The sequence below is a fragment of the Mesoplodon mirus genome, assembly GCF_964341445.2.
Source record: "Mesoplodon mirus genome assembly, chromosome: 14".
Classification (NCBI taxonomy): domain Eukaryota; kingdom Metazoa; phylum Chordata; class Mammalia; order Artiodactyla; family Ziphiidae; genus Mesoplodon; species Mesoplodon mirus.
This window is the reverse complement of record NC_138990.1, coordinates 32,930,460-32,947,459: the sequence shown is the minus strand read 5'-3', so window position 1 is coordinate 32,947,459 and position 17,000 is coordinate 32,930,460. Positions and strand designations below refer to the sequence as shown.

Genomic DNA, 17,000 nt, shown 5'->3' with positions numbered 1-17,000 from the left:
GCGCAGTGGTTGAGAGTCCGCCTGCCGATGCAGGGGACACGGGTTCGTGTCCCAGTCCGGGAAGATCCCACATGCCGCAGAGCGGATGGGCCCATGAGCCATGGCCGCTGAGCCTGCGCGTCCGGAGCCTGTGCTCCGCAACGGGAGAGGCCACAACAGTGAGAGGCCCGCGTACTGCAAAAAAAAAAAAAGTGGTTAAATGAATAAATTTTATGTCATGTGCATTTTACCACCATTTAAAAATTTTTTTTACAAGGAGGGTAAAGCAGAATACTGCATTAACCAAAACTCGTTTCAGGAAGATGAACCATTATTTGGTTAAAAAATTTCTTTTAGTGACAGCTTGGACCCACGTCACCTCCAGTGCCTGCCTGGCCGAGGGGCGTGAAGGCAACCACACTCTCCTTGACCTTCCCCTCGTCCAGGGTCTCTTGTAAATACATGCTGGCGAATAGGTACCGAATACAAGAATAAACCAGCTGGGCACCGGTTCCCAAGTTTCACTTCCGTCAGTTCTGTTTGAAGTAAAAGGCTCAAGGAAGAAGCTAATTTGATGTCAGTGAAGAAGCCAGGCCAGCCAGAGTCCCCCTCCCTGCCACCCTTCACCTCCCTCCTGCCACGGTGTCTGCAGAGACACACGAGCAGGCGCTGAGGGGAACATTTGCCCTGAAGAAGAAGGTGCCTTCAGGACCTCAAGAGAAGCCAGAGATGAGCAAAACCTGTACACAAAACAAATGCTGCAACTTCCACTGAACAGCTTTGAGACACCTGTTCTCCACTCACCCCATTCCAAGTTACTTTTCAATCTCTTGATTTTAATCTCAGAATTTGGCAGGAAACACCTGCTTCACCTGACAAGGCTTCACTGACCACGTGAAACGGGATTCCACAACCCTCGTTCAAAAGTTTTTCAAGGAAAGCTGGGCTTCCCTGGTGGCGCAGTGGTTGAGAGTCCGCCTGCCGATGCAGGGGACGCGGGTTCATGCCCCGGTCCGGGAAGATCCCACATGCCGTGGAGCGGCTGGGCCCGTGAGCCATGGCCACTGAGCCTGCGCATCCGGAGCCTGTGCTCCGCAGCGGGAGAGGCCACAACAGTGAGAGGCCCGCGTACCACAAAAAAAAAAAAAAAAAGTTTTTCAAGGAAAGCTGAGCCAAACCTCCAAAAAAACCCTCTGGCCAAACTGGGGCTCTCTAAGCTGTGCTTAACTCTGAGGTTAGGAAACAGGTAAATATATTTTTCTCAACATGACATCTTCCAGCTTGACCTCCTGGAATACTACTAATTTTCTAAGATTATTCCATGCCATTGGAACAGCGTCTTTCCGGATACTCTTCCGTAAGTTAGAAACCATTGCAGTAGTGGTATTAGACCCAAATAGATAATACACCATGGAACACAAAAATCCAAAAGTTTATTCCCACTGGGGATTCTATCTACAACGTTCATAATCAACAGTGTCTTCAGCTTGAAGAGCATCAATTATTAAAACTAGGGACTTCCCTGGTGGCGCAGTGGTTAAGAATCCACCTGCCAATGCAGGGGACACGTCCTGGTCCAGGAAGATCCCACATGCTGCGGAGCAACTAAGCCCGTGCACCACAACTGCTGAGCCTGCGCTCTAGACACCCGAGCCACAACTACTGAGCCCGCGCACCTAGAGCCCGTGTTCCGCAACAAGAGAAGCCACCGCAATGAGAAGCCTGCGCACCGCAACGAAGAGCAGCCTCCACTTGCCATAACTAGAGAAAGCCCGCGTGCAGCAACGAAGACCCAACGCAGCCAAAAATAAATAAATTAATTTTTTAAAAAAAGAACCTAAATACGGGGCTTTGAATTATTTTAGGCCAGTCCCTTTAATTGTCAATTCAGGAATCATTCCCGCTCATTTATTATGCAAGTGGATAAAAGTGATTTTAATTCCCTTCCCGGTCTGGGTTCTGTCAAGGAGACTATTATCGAAGGCATGTTATCTAGGAAATAACAGTGTCTCCATTTTCATACTGTGGCTGTGTTTCCCGGCCGTGACACAGTGATGCTACGACAGGCGACACCCAAGTCGGAGTTACTCCTCTCCAGGAAGGCTGGTGGATCAGGACTCGGGGCTGGGAAACCTCACCTTAGCAAAGGTCAAAAAGAGTGCAAAACTGTCTCAATAAACACAATTCTCAGAATCACCATTTTTGTTAAACCTTTCTCACCTTCATCATTTCCTTCTACCTTCATCTCTTTAAGTCCTGCAAGAGTTCTACAATCACCCCTTAACCTGTATTTCCCATCGCGTCTTCCACGTCCTCATCTGCATGTCAGGATACCTTGTTCATCTACCCGCCCAAAATCACTCATTGTTTTGCAAACTGAACCTTCCAGTGGCCCTCCTGTTCAGTTAACACCAACCCCTCCCATCCTGGGCAGTTGCTTGATAAATGCAGGCTGTTGTTTGTCAAGTGGCTGGAGAGACCCCATCCACCAAGCTGCCTGCCCTCCCTGAGGACAGGGAGGGGGCCTGCTCACCTCTGGGCACCTGGCCGGTCCCAGGGACCCAGGAGATGTTGCAGCCACACACAACCGTGTTTCCTTCAACTTCCCAGGCTGCCTTTGACTACATTCTTCAGCATTTGCCAGGAGCCTAACCTCTTGTATTTGTCTATTAAGCTAGGTACGTGTGGAATGACGTGACTGAATTAAATCTATACGGTGACTGTCTTCCAAAAAGTGAAAATGCTTCATTGGTTGGGAACGCTTTTGCATTGGTTCGATGGAAACAGAGGATGCACGATCAAAGCTGCCTCGGTCCTACTCTTACCACTTTGAAACAAACGCATGTCCCAGAGTGACGTACCACAGTGCAGGAGAAGCCTATTTCTCCCTGGGGACCATTGTGGCAGAACAGGACTGCGGCGGTGGCAGGTAGGGGGATGCGGAGCTATGTCACAGAGGGGGCCCCCAGGGCAGACATGGCCACACAGGTGGGCACAATATTCTAGTGCTTTAATGAGGAACGAGGAGACAGGGCATCAGATAAAGAAAAATGAGGAAACGTACCAGAAGCTAATGAAAGAGAATTATTGAAAACAAATTCCCTGACTTTACTAGAATTTCAGCAAAGGCTAACCTGTGGATCATCTTTTTTTTTTTTTTTTTTTTTTTTTTTCTCGTACGCGGGCCTCTCACTGCTGTGGCCTCTCCCGTTGCGGAGCACAGGCTCCGGACGCGCAGGCCCAGCGGCCATGGCTCACGGGCCCAGCCGCTCCGCGGCACATGGGATCCTCCCAGACCGGGGCACGAACCCGCATCCCCTGCATCGGCAGGCGGACTCTCAACCACTGCGCCACCAGGGAGGCCCTGTGGATCATCTTTGAAAGGACATCCAGAATGAAACAGAATTTCCAGCTCTCTGAGAAAACAAACTCTACTGCTGTATGATGTTAACTTTCTGTCGGTCACCCCAGCCCCCCCGCCCCCAGACCGATCCTTGTTTCCGTGAGGCTCTCCGGGGAGCTGCAGGTGCAGTCTGGACGCACATGCTTCTTACCTGATGCAACAACCAGGAACTCCAGGGAGATAGAGTGGAGGCAAAGAAGATAAAATGATGGTTTGGAGAAAGATCTTAATGGGCTTAGAACACCACGATAGGTGCCTACTGACTCTGGAGAACAAGGAATACTCCAGAGCCATCAGACCTAACGCCCACCCCGTGGGTGCTGCAAACCCTCAGCAGGCCACTAATCACTAATAATCACCTCTTCCTGAATCCCAGGTGAAAGGCCACGCAAGCCTCCACACGACATTTGTTCAGCATTTCAGGACACACGAAACTCCTTTGCCCAGGGCAGCTCATCTGATGCAAATCTATGAAACTCCTTTGCATAAGCTGAGTACTCAGGACCGACATCATTACCCCATTTCCGACAAGGAACTAGGGCGCCGGGCTTGCGTGGTGTTCAGGGCGGCACAGCCGATAAGCGGCAGTGAGGACGGGAGCCCAGGTTGAACCAGGTTGAACCCCAGGCCCCCCCGTCCTGCTGTGCGTAGCGTTGCCTCCCCTTCTTGCTGGACGGAACTGGTATCAAAGTCGCGTGGCTTTAGCGAAACAGATGGCAGTCATCTAGTTGTAAAAGTCGGTAACGTTCGGCACACGTTTACAGGGTAGCCAGTGCCACCCCGGTGATCAGAGATTGTAATGAAAGTCGGAATCAGAGAGAGGCCATCCCAGAGCCAGGGTGGAAAGCACAAGCTGTGAGACCAAGCTTCTAAGAGAACTGACTCGTTAGAGGGAGTGAGCCCAGCATCAATGGGAGTATTCAAAGAATCTCAGCCACGATCCAACAAAGAGGTTGTAAAGGAAATTCAAGCATGGGGCTCTAGGGCTTCCCTGGTGGCGCAGTGGTTGGGAGTCCACCTGCCGATGCAGGGGACGCGGGTTTGTGCCCCGGTCCGGGAAGATCCCACATGCCGCAGAGCGGCTAGGCCCATGAGCCATGGCCGCTGGGCCTGCGCGTCCGGAGCCTGTGCTCTAACGGAAGAGGCCACGGCAGTGAGAGGCCCGCGTACCGCCAAAAAAAAAAAAAAAAAAAAAAGAATGGAGCTCTAAGGTGATGATTCTATGACCTGGTCATAACAACATAAAAGCAAGTTTTCATCCCACCAGGGGTTCTGGGCTTCCCTGGTGGCGCAGTGGTTGAGAGTCTGCCTGCTGATGCAGGGGACGCGGGTTCGTGCCCCTGTCTGGGAAGATCCCACATGCCACGGAGCGGCTGGGCCCGTGAGCCATGGCCGCTGAGCCTGCGCGTCCGGAGCCTGTGCTCCGCAACAGGAGAGGCCACAACAGTGAGAGGCCCGTGTACCGCAAAAAAAAAAAAAAAAGAAAGAAAAAAGAAAAGAAACCAGGGGTTTGGAGTTGTTTTTGTGTGTTAGGGTTGTTGGGGGTTTTTTTGTTTTCTGTTTTTTGGCAGGGGGATGTAGCGGACAGGGATTTGTTTGGGAATTTTTTTCTGTCCCATCATAAAAAATTCCAGACGTGCTCACACACGGCCTCAAAGTAGCTTAGCAAGTCTGGGTATGAGGGGAACAGTGCTAAAATTCAAAAATTAGAAGAAATTAAGAAAACGGGAATTGTTCTCTCCCAGGAACATAAGACTCATGAAGACAATGCCCCCAACTAAATTCACTACAAACGCAGTTTAGGTAACAAGCTCATAACACGTTTCTTGACAACAAACAGGCCATGAAAGATAAAGGATAAGTATGAAAAATAGAAACTGCATAAAATTGGGGGTGTGGACAAAAAAAAAATGCTGCCTGCCATTTCAGTAAACAAATAACGTTGCCTGCCATTCTGGTAAACAATGAATGTCGCCCCACCATCAAGCCACCCGCCACTGCAGCCACCCCAACGGTGCACCCTGAAGGGAACTCAGGATGGAGAAAAACAGGATACCGGCTCTAGACAATTAAAATCTATTTCAAAGAATTCATTTCAATGAGCCCAGATTCCTGCATCTTCCCACACATAGACAAGCCCTCAAATCTTTAACTTGAGATGTCTGGGGTTTTGTCATTAGCAGTAATCTTTTGATGCTCAACTACATTTTTTGTTTTCAGCAAAAAATTCCTCTATCCCCTGGCTCCCCCCTTACCTCTCTGGAGCACCCAGGCTGTAGTCCTCAGTAAGGTCACAGATAAACATAGCTCTCCGCTTTCAGGTGCGCGTATGTGTTTAGTCAGTGGGGCTCCGAAGACCTGGATATGCTCGCCTTCCTCCGGCACTTGTGAGCTGTGTGCACGGCGGCCAGGTCTTCACACGGCCTCTCTGATGAGGCCTCGCCGCTGTCACCAAGAGCGAGGTACAAGACGGTGACTTTGAAAAGGTCTTTGCCCTTGGAAAGCGCAGGCCAAACGTCTGCCATTTCTTCCCTGAGCAAATGACTCAATAAGTCGGACTCAGTCGTGGGCTCTGGGTGTGACATTTTCACAAGCATTCACACCTCCCTCAGCTACCCCTCCTTGGGGCTGCAGAAGGTCAATCCAAAACCTTCCCCCACAGTCCTCAAGGCCTAAAAGGTCAGACACCCTCCTTCATTCAGTCTGGGATCTAAAGACATCTTTGGCACTTCTGTCCTCAGGATGACTCATGGCTTCCTGGAGCGAGCCTGCCAGGAATCCACCACCTGTGCACGCAGCAGCCCTGTGCTCTGTCAACTCTCCCCTCACAGCAGGTGCCTAAGGGGCTCCTGTGGAATCTGGGTCTAAGGCACATGCAGGGAGTGTCCTGATTGGAAAACCAACCCAACATCACGCAGGGCGAGGCCTGACTTTGTGTTCCTGTGATCAGCACCAGGATTTACACCCCCAGAAACCCAACCAGCTACTGCTCTCCGGGGCCAGCGTGCGGCCTGCCAGCTACTCTGGTCAAAGGAGCGCATCTGAGGGACTTCTCAATATCCACTGAGTGCATATTTACCGGCAATGCTAGGCGAAGACAAGAACGCAGCAAATCAGCCTTTAAACCTGCTGTCCGTTTTCACATACCATTAAGGCTGGTACACTGTCTAGATGGGATAATAATCAAGAGTTTAAATTGTGTGCTTAGTTATCATAATGATGCAAGGGATATAATTTTCCCAGTTTGCAGAAAGTCTATATATAACCTGGGCAGGGTAAGGGGTAGAAGTACTATCCAAACCCAGGTTCAGTCTATATCCAACACTATGACAATCCTGCCAACCTCCCGTATGACTTGATGGTCCGACCTACCTATGGGGCAGTGCACGCAGACTTTAAATTCCTGCGGAAAGGTAAATATAACGCACAGCATTTAAAAATATATTCACTTCTCCAACGGTGAAGGCAAAGTTATCCACCACGGTACATTTTAAGAGTTATCTGCTGGCTTGGAAACTGGTCTGCTTGCTCCAGGGGTATGTCTGTGCTGGCCGGTTGGTCCAGGAGCGGCAGACCAGCCTCATCCTCTGCCATCTCCAGGTGGCACACGCAGGTAAGCAGAAGGTGCTCGGGGCAGGCGCACAGGCTCGGCTGAGCCCTGCCAGCAGCTGATAGTCAGGGCCATGCCCCAGGGACCTCGCAGCTCTGCAAAGGGTCTCATTACTTTTGAGTTAACGAAGAAAAAGGGCAAAGAGGTTTTACCATTAAAATCTAAATTAAATACCCATGGATAAAACCCTCTCCTCCTCCTGTTTATCCAGATCTACCTCAAGCGTCTGAAAGTCACCTCTGAGGACTGGTGAGTAACTAGCCAATCCCACCCCTTCCCACACACGTCCACTCCCCCTGCACCCAGATGACACAAAAGCTCACCTGTGCCCAGCACGGGGCTTGGCACCAGCCAAGGCTAATTCCTGTCCTGAGAAGCTGGAAGTCTTACATCTTAGCGGGCTCAGTTATTGAACAACTGAACGTGGACGTCCATCTATAAGCTTTCTGGACACTGAAGAATTTGCTCTGGGAGAGTGAGTATCTGCCCCTGGGCGTATTTAAGCCATTTGGCTTTTTTTGAAATAAGTATTTCCATTTATTTTTAATAAATTCAAAGTGAAGTTCTTTTTTTTTTTTTTTTCATCTTTATGGGAGTATAATTGCTTTACAATGGTGTGTTAGTTTCTGCTGTATAACAAAGTGAATCATTAGCTAGGACCATTCTTCCTCGAGGACACGACAGAAGCTGCCTCCCTGGGGTTCTCCCCACAGCTCCCTGAAGCCCCGGGACGTCTCTCTCTTCATCTGAGGACGGCTGTGTGACTGCCCCTTGTGCCCTAGCACTCTAGCCGGGCCTCACAGGGATGGGTGGGGGGCCTCCACCCATCACCCCTGGCTGATCTCCGCTGGGCACATTCCAGACTCTGTCTCCACGTCTGGGGTCCAAATGTGAGGTCTGACCAGCTCTGAGTATCAACATAAACATCGTGCTGCTTCGGAACTGGCCAAGATCACATTCACCTGGGAGGTTATGAGGCAAACGCTGGTTTTCATACAAAGCATTAAAAAAAGACAATTTCTAAGAAATTCCAAAACTGATATTATGACTAATAAGACTTACATGGACATGAAATTGGTTTATAAACAGCGTATCTTCCTCGTGATATTTACAGTTATGGCAAAGAGGCACATCTTTCTTCAGGGCGCTGTGCGTTGATATTTATCAGTGGGCAGGTGTGATAAATTATATACAAAATACCAACGAGGAAGTATGACTTAGGTGCAGCGTGACGCAGCGTAAACAACGCCAGACCGGAAGTCCAGGTGCCTGGGCTTCACGCCGACCCCTGCCGCGCTGACAGCACACACTGGGACAAGTCCCTTCCCCCTGGCCAGTCTGGACCAGGTGAGTCCGGCAGCAGCTGCCCCATGGGTTAGTCCGACCATCTTTTTTTTTTTTTTTTTTTTTTTTGCGGTACGCGGGCCTCTCACTGTTGTGGCCTCTCCCGTTGCGGAGCACAGGCTCCGGACGCGCAGGCTCAGCGGCCATGGTTCACGGGCCCAGCCGCTCCGCGGCATGTGGGATCTTCCCAGACCGGGGCACGAACCCGTGTCCCCTGCATCGGCAGGCGAACTCTCAACCACTGCACCACCAGGGAAGCCCATGTCCGACCATCTTGAACAGAGCACTAAGAGAAACTTCGTATGCAAGAGAGCAAACTTCTGTGTCCGTCGGTACCCCTGGGGATGCAGGGACTTGACTGGCAGGCCAGTGTTCTTCAGGAGGCACTCTGGTCCAAAGTAAGAAAAATTCACCAGAAAAACTTGCGATGCTTTTGAAAAGCTTGCAGGTCAGACTAATATCAATACTTCCTGACAAAAGTGATGAAGCAGCGAAACCAGCCCGCCCTGGGGTCCCCGCGCCAAAGCCCTCTCTGAATTAAGCAGGTCCTGCCCATCACAGCTCAGCTCCAGGCCCAGAGGAAAGGCGAGCCAGCTGCAGGCCATCCTGCGGGACGCAGGGTATATGGCAGGAGGCGTGGGGCGTGAGTGTGTCCAGGATGCAGGGGGCTGCCACTCTGCGGAAGTCAGTCAGGAAAGCGGGCGTCCAGAGTAACTCCAGACACTCAGCAAAGACAGAGAGGGAAGGCCGAGGAGATTTTCTCCTCCTTCAAGGCCGCCCACAGGGGAGGAGCCCCACACTCTGGGCACACAGCAGATGCACAAACGCGCCAGCTACCCCAGTCTCTTATGGGTCCAGAGGGCAGCGCTGCGAACACTTGTCAAGATGAGGGAATGGAGGTCTCATGACTTCTCACCTCATTGTGACACCAGAAAAATCAGCATTTCATCCAAAATTGGCAGAATCCTTCTCCAGGGTTCACAGATTGCCAAGAAACACTGCTTTCTTGGAACTTCTGCCAAAATTCAGTACCCCAGCCATAGCTCTCATAACCCTGTGGCTTTGCTAATATCATCCACCTCTAAAATATTAATGTCAATTTAAGATGGCCTCAGACCAACCCAACAGAAAAATGAGCAAAAGAGAGAGAGAGTTCACAGAGAAAAAAGTCCATTTGGTCAATGATGTATGAGAAGATACTCAATCCTATTCATAATTTAAGATATGCAAATCAAAGGAGGCCTTTCAGGTGGTCCAAAATCAAAGCATTTTGTAAAAACCTGAGGGGTTGGTGAGAACAGGAAAAAAACGAACACTGCCCACTCCCTGCCGGTGGGGTAATAAACAGGGTAAGCATTGTGGCAATAGCTGTCATTTTTTGCACACACCAGCAAACTCCAGCAATTCTTCTGCTATGTACAAAACAGTAATCAAGGCACTGATTATAATAAGGAAAATGAGAAACAAATATCTACAGGACTTCAGTTAAGTAAATTAGGGACCACCCACACCATATAATTGAATATTATGAGGCTGTTAAAAAAAAAAGAGAGAGAGGGAGAGGTAGTTTTCCAAATACTAACATGAAAAGGTACATATACTGTGTGAAAAAAGTACAAAAATATTTATAATATGAACCCATTTCTAAGAATTACATTTATACATATTCTCATATGCACAAAAAAATTATGGACTGATGTACATACCAAACAAGGTTCACAGGCTGACCCTAGGGAACAGGCCTGGGGAAGAGGAGGAGACCTTCACTTTTCATCACGAGTATCTCCAAAGCGTTGTTTCCTGGGTTTTGTTTTCTACATGCGCATGTACTGCTTTAACGTTAATTTTTAATGACCTCAGAGAACTGGGGGAGGGATGGCAAACTCTGGTCTGCTCAGTGTCAGGGTCTCCCCAGCACTGAAACTGCTGGACAGGAGGGGGTGATGCGGGGTGGTCCTGCTTTGGTCAGAAAGGTCAGATGGGTGACCACTCCTCCAGCGTTGGGATTGTGCAACGCTCCGATCTTACAATCCCGTGTGATGAGTGTTCTCAGGTCCTTGCCAAGGAGCACAAAAGGTCTGGGTGGTGGAGGGTGGAGGCGGCTGAACTACCCCGGTGGCCAATGTGCTGGAAAAACAGGCCCAGGTTTAGACCCCGATCCCCCAGCTCTTGACCCCGTAACTCACGAATGGAGCACAGGGCTTGCAGCCTCTCTTTACACCCCAGCAAGGGCCCTCCGTCCAGGTCTGCGTCTTGGCCAAAAAGAAAGCCCTGCTTTTGTGATTTCTGCACGAACCCTGCTCCCTCCACTCAAATATCACCTGGATGCTCAAGAGTGCTGCCCACAGCTCAGGGGTAAGAGCTTGAGCCGCAGAGGCAGACAGCTGGCCTTCACCTCCCAGCTCCACCACCTGCTAAGCCATGACCATGAACGAATGACCGACCCTCGGCCGCACAGTCTCGTATCTATAAAACGGACGACCCTAGCAGCACCCACCTCATAGGATGGGTATACGTGGAGATCTTTTCCAAGTGCACGGCCAAACGAAAGCCAGGTGCTAACCCTCTGGTCACAAACGGCACCAAAGGCTGGACTGTGAGTTAAGGCTGCAGCCTGACAGCGCTTTGCGTACGTCAACTATTTAGATCGCACCCTCCCAAAAAGACAGGGCCAAAGAATACTACTGGTTGGAATTAATACAGAAATATCAGAAGGGTATGGTTAGATTCCAATAGGCTGGGAATACATTTCCATTTTATCCAAAAAGCTGAGCCCAAAGGCAACCCGAAGACTGGGCCACAGGCTGGGGTGATGCAGAGTTCACCAGCAGGAAATTCTCTGGCCAAAGCGGGGAGCTGCCTTGTGGGTGCCCGGTTATCCCATGACCCTCGCTGCTTCTATCTTTTGTAAAACAAAGGTGGATGCCTAGAGAGACCAATCAATGCAGAGGAAGCTTTCACCAAAAAGAGAGAAGACGTGTCAAGGAGATAACGGGCCTTCCGGGAAGAAGGCACATGGTGGAAGCGTGCTGATCGTGTCCCAGGAGCACTGGGCACACAGGGTGTCTCGAATGCAGGGTCTGTGGTCGGCCTTAGGAGTAAACAGGCAGTTGATGCAGAGCCATGACTCTGTTCTAACAACCTGTAGCTCTTTACTCGAAAGCCCAGCATTCAGCACCAGGAAAAAACGTTGTCGCAAGAATCCCAAACCTGCTCAGTGTGTTGAGAGATGTGGTTTCCATCACCAGCGCGGAAAAGCATCCTCTCCAGACGGAGCCCTGTCCCTTTGTCCAACACCTGACACACGAAGGCCCCTCCCCACACACCAGGCACTCGGTCTCATACACCCGGCTTCCCTCCACCAGAGTTCGCATGCGGGGGCACACATGCACACACACACACACGCATCTCAGCTAAACAAGTTTCACCTCAGATTAGTATGTCCGGGTCTGGGATTTTCTCTTCTGTTCTATTTCACCTTTTCTAAAATGCCCATGGGCGTACTAAACTGATTTTAGAACCAGAGGGTGACAGGCCATTATGTGAAGAATACTGGCCTGTGTCAGTATTCACTTCTTGTTGTTTAAATAAAAAGTGGGGTGGGGGGGGGAGACATGGGAAGGGGAAGGAGAAGGGGCCCACAGGGAAGTGTGGAGGACACAGGACAGCGGGGCAGGTCACGGTCTCCCTGACAGCTCCCCCGCACTGTCAGGAGGGTATCCCAAGCCCGGCACATTGCATCCCCCCCAGCTGGACCTGCTCCCAGGAATGAAGGCAGGTGTCAGGCCCCTGCTCTCTCTAGACCCGCTGCCCACAGCTCAGAAAGCTCCCGCTGATGGGCTTGCTCGGACTTTGCTCCACTTCTTTTCACAAATCCCACTGATTCTAAGTGAGTGGGCTTCGGGCGTAATAAACCCGGCCAGGGTTCAGTGAAACCTAAGAAGTGGGACATCACCCGCCCTCCCCAGGGCACTCGCCCCAGCGCTGACCGGGCGTCACGGCCTCGCACGTTCCTTGTCACCTCAACAGCTCCCAGTTCTCATGGCTCGGTCACGCTGAGGAAGTTGAAGTGCAAACAGGTCAAACCACCAGCCTCAGTGTCCCAACTGGACCACCATCTTCTAGGTCTTTTTCAAAACTCTCCAAAGGCCATTCCCGCCAACAGGCCTTCCCTGGAATGAGCTGCCTGCAGCGTCACCGTCACCCATCCCCATCGGCACCCCTGCCCAAATCAATTCATCACATTTAGGTACCTTTTAGACCTTGAACCAAGAAGAGAAAGGACTCAGGGGAGGCCAACTCACAGTGTGAGAGGGGGTCCCACAGCGCTGATTTACAGCCCAGAGGCCAGTGTCAGGCAGGCCTGTCCCAACTCTACAATTAGCCCTCCTCACTGGCGCCCTGTGTTCCTCCCTTAAAATAGCAGTGACCACAGGGACCCCGCATTCTTTCCCAGGGGCTCTTGTATATCTGTTTACCATAACTTGCAAATGGGTGTGATTCTCTCTTCATTGCCTAGGAGAAGAAACACTCAAGAGACACTCAAGAGAATGTCTCTTTGGCCCAAGTTACAAGTGGGTAAGTGGCTAAAACTACAAAGCCAAGTTCTTTGCACCAGCCTGTGTGCCCCATAGGCCTCAGGCCCTTCTTTTGAAATCTCTCTCCATCTCCTGCCCTCCACCCCCACCCTCTGGTCCAGGTCCCTGAACACAGCTGACTGGGTTGGGGTTAGGCTTACAGACTTCCTCCTGGCCAGGCTGGCCACACTACCCCCTCCCAGGGCAGACTTCCCAGCCTTACCGAGGTCCCCTCAAGACCAGGAGATCCGTCGGTGCCCCACCCGAGTGCCCAAGTTCTCTCCCTTGCAACAAGACTCAGCAGGTCTGTCCTCTGCAGCCATTCTTTTCCAGAGTGCTGAGATTTTGGACAACTGAGACCCGGGATGGTGAAGGCACCTGGGCAGGGCACCACTGCCAAGCTAACGCAGAACCCAGACGAGAGCTCAGACCTCCAGGACCACTAAGTTCAGGTCCAGGGCTCTGTCCAGGCCTGGCTCCACACCATACGGCCCTCCACACAAACAAGCATAAAAGCTCCAACCACACACCCATACACAAAAACACTCGATAATAAAACAGATGTCGGCAGATGTGAATGAAGCATTATCAAAATACAGAACCAGAAGACAAACTCTTAGATTTCCACCATTTCTGGGGGGAAGACGCATCCGTGTGTTTATTTCTCAGTTGCTGTACATTGCGCAATTGCTTACTTTAATTCATAAGACCCAAATTATAGCACAGGGACAAACAGTAAATTTTACAATCACCCCCCCATTACCCGCCCCCTCCCATAAAAAGTTGATAAGCTCATCTCTCCAAAACACTCCTGGAAACTACTAGGCTCTAAAAACTCTCTGAATTAACACGGCCAGTTGTTTTAGTCACGTTCCTGTTTGCTGGTCAAAAACGGGGTTGACAACTGCGTTCTCCAGCCACTACCCTCCACGCAAATGACCAGCCGGTTATCTATACACACCCCTGCTCCACGGCACTTCAAGTTATTTCAAAACACTACTTTTCATCCTACATTTTCCCTGCCTTCCCCAAAATAAAATTATTCGCAGGGGCATCTGATGGAAGGCCTAGAACCCAGCAGGCTGCAGGAAAGGTGCACAGAAGCTGGCAGAGGAGGGACCAGACTGTATGTAATCCGAGAACCAGGATTCCAACCCGGGCTCAGCCTGCCGCCCAGGAGCTGTGTGACCTTGGGCACGTAAGTCAACCTCCCCGAGCCTGTTTCCTCAACAGCAAAGCAGGAATCCTAAATAACCCACCTCCACCTCCCCGAACAGTTTCATAAAAGTCCCCGGCGCTAAGCAAGGGCTGCTTGCTGCCCAGGTACAACCCACACGTCCTGCCAGGACGGAGTCCCGCGGCCACCCCTCGAGTTCGCCACGCCGATCAAGGTCAGCCCTTTGGGAGAAGGCCCGAGGGAAGCTCACGAGGCCGCCGGGTCCCTGGGCCTGTTCTCCGCCTCTCTCCCCGAAACACTTGCCCCGAAAGGGCCGCGGGGACAGAGTGTGGTCCCCGGGCATCGTCCAGCATCCCCCGGCCGGCAGCGGCCCGACCGCGCCCCCCGCCCCTGGGCCGCGCCCCGCCCTGCCCAGCCCGGCCCCGCAGAGGCTGTGGCCCCTACCTCGGCGGCGGCCGGGGTTTGACCGGGGCTCCACGGAGACTCGACACGGGAGGCTGGCGGCTTGGAGGCTGCTACTCACCTTGCGGCGCCGCGCGCTTGGCCGCCTTTGTATGCAAACACCCAGCCCGCCTCGCGCTCCCGGTGTGCGCGGCCCGGCCCCCGGGGGCGGGGCGAGCGGGGTGGCGCGAGGGGCCTCAAGAGACTCGAGCCACTCGGCTACTTTCAGGGCCCGCCCGGCCCCAGGCGGCGGGCCTCCCTCGCAGGAAGTGCCGGGGCAGCCAGCCCCTCCTTCCTCGCCTACCTTAGTGCTCTTTACTGAGATGCAGAAGGAAGACGGAAGATGCGGGCTTGGAAGGAAACACGAGTGCAGTTCTGGCCACTCTAAGACTGAGATTTTTTTCCAGCCATCCCAGACATGTCGGGAAGGGGAAGGCTTCTGGTGCTCGTTGAAGAAGCCGGCTGGCTCTAGGTAGAAGTTTAGGGTCATCTGCTATCTTTCTCTGCTATCCCCATTACTTCCACTGCATGTACACAAGCCCAGACTCTGCAGGGAGAATTTGTTTCCAACAAGCAATGAGGAGAAAACACTAGATCACGTTTCAGTATAAACGGAGTTGGATTCACGAAAGCCCTTGCCCTGCTGATCCTGCCCTGGCTGGAGTCCCCCTGGGAGGGCCCTTGCCCTGCTGTCTGCAACCAAGCAGTCACCCAGCTGTGACTCAGCCAGGACAACTGAGGTGATCCCCTGGCCAATCCCTGGACCTGCTGCCTTCAGCCCAACTCGGAAGAGGAGTAGGAAACGACAGGGATGAGTAAACTTGCTCCAGCCTCTGGAGGAGGAAGGAGGGAGGAGTGATGCCAGGGCAAAGCGACGCAAGCACCCTCGATCCTAAAAAGACTCAGACTCGGTTTCACTATCTGGAAAATGGGAGGCAGATGCTCAACACATAGATCCACTTTGAGGATGGAAATGGCCATCATGTGAAATACATGGCCTTTGCTAACTTGAAAGATTTTTAAGTTCTAGAACCCTATACATTAAGGAGTGGTGATTCCCAGGATTTGTTCAGTGCTTAGCCCAGCTGTGATACAGAGACTGCCTGGCTTGCCCAGCCTCAAGACTCAGCAGACTGCTGACCTGCCTCCTGGGAGGGACACCTAGAGAAGGCTGATGATGTGTAAGGCTAAACAATTACAACTCCTCGACTGTCAGAAATTTTCTCTACATAGAAAAGCAACGAGAATGATCTAAGCCGCCCTATTCCAGCTGGAAATCTCTGTCCTTCTATCCAGTGACAATAACAATCCTGGGAATTCTGAAGTTTTCCAGGTTAACTACCTACACAATTGAAAGGGCTCTGCAAGGGGGAGGGGAGACAGGAGGGTGACTGCTCGCCCCTCTTCACCTGAGTCTCATGAAACGATACAGGTGGGTGTGCAACTGATTCATCTTCTGACAGTGACAACAGTGGTTAGCTCTGTAAATGCCCTGGGCAGAAAGCATACCAGAGAAAGAACAATGAATTTCCCCCAGAGGGCTATACTTTATCTCTGGTGCCTGACTTGGTCTCCTAGGGAGGGAGGGAATCTCCATAGGATGCAAGGCCAGGGTTTGGCTGGAGGCCTTCAGCACAGGCACTCCCTTCCTTGCCCGAGGCCTCAAGAATCAGATGGGAACCAGGGACCACCCGGTGCTGCTTGCGTTGCGCCCCCTCGGAGGGCAGGGCACAGAGTGGCCTGGAAATCCACCAGAGGTGGAGTGGGGTCCCATCCCAGCGGGGTGCCCGTGGGCGGGCTAACCAAAGCGAGTCTCTTGGGGTAAGAGGCAGGTATGAGAGGCCCTGGGTTCCACAGGAGGAGGAGGGAGGGTACACCAGGGGGAGCGAATGCTTGGAACCAAAGCACAGAGGGCCCACCCCCAAATTAGGGGGAGGACCATAGATGAGGGCTGAGGCATCCAAGAGGGCAAAAGAAGTCGCAGGGAGATTAAGGGGAGCGGCTGACAACTGGCCACAGCTTGAAGGCCACACCACCCTAATTCACCCTAACAGATACATTAATTAGACAGCACAGTGCACCCTCCGCTGGGCCATGTGTCTCTCCTTTGCCAGGCCCAGGACTGACAGTCACTCCGTTTGGTCTGGCACAAGCATTTGCCAATGAGAACAGACATGAAGCACAGCAGAGCAGGGTCCTGCTGGATTCTGGAGAAGGTTGGGAGGTGAAGGGAAGAGGAGAGATGAGGTGGCAGCAATGAGGCCACTTAGGGAACCTGGGACAGTGACCGGTGACTGGTACTTTAATCATTGGCAAGGCCATACTAGATGAATCTGCCTGAGAAGAAAACATATTTGGAATTCAACTGGGAAATGCATCTGCTACGGACTAAATGTTTATATCCCCCCAAATTTATATGTTGAAGCCCTAACTCCCAGTGTGATGGCATTTGGGATGGGGAGGGAATTA

General features: G+C 51.8%; 1 protein-coding gene across 5 annotated transcripts in view; it reads right to left on the bottom strand.

Moving 5' to 3' along the window:
* Positions 1–14,669, bottom strand: part of LPIN1 (lipin 1) — a 73,030-nt gene extending 58,361 nt beyond the window's left edge. For 2 of the 5 annotated variants that reach the window (XM_082642481.1, XM_082642484.1), the window contains exon 1: positions 14,614–14,669. The gene's annotated coding sequence lies outside the window, so the exon portion shown is untranslated. Of the gene's footprint in view, positions 1–14,534 lie in introns of all 5 variants that reach the window. The other 3 variants (XM_082642480.1, XM_082642483.1, XM_082642482.1) reach the window with 2 other exon arrangements.
* Between the last annotated feature and the right edge of the window lie 2,331 nt (positions 14,670–17,000).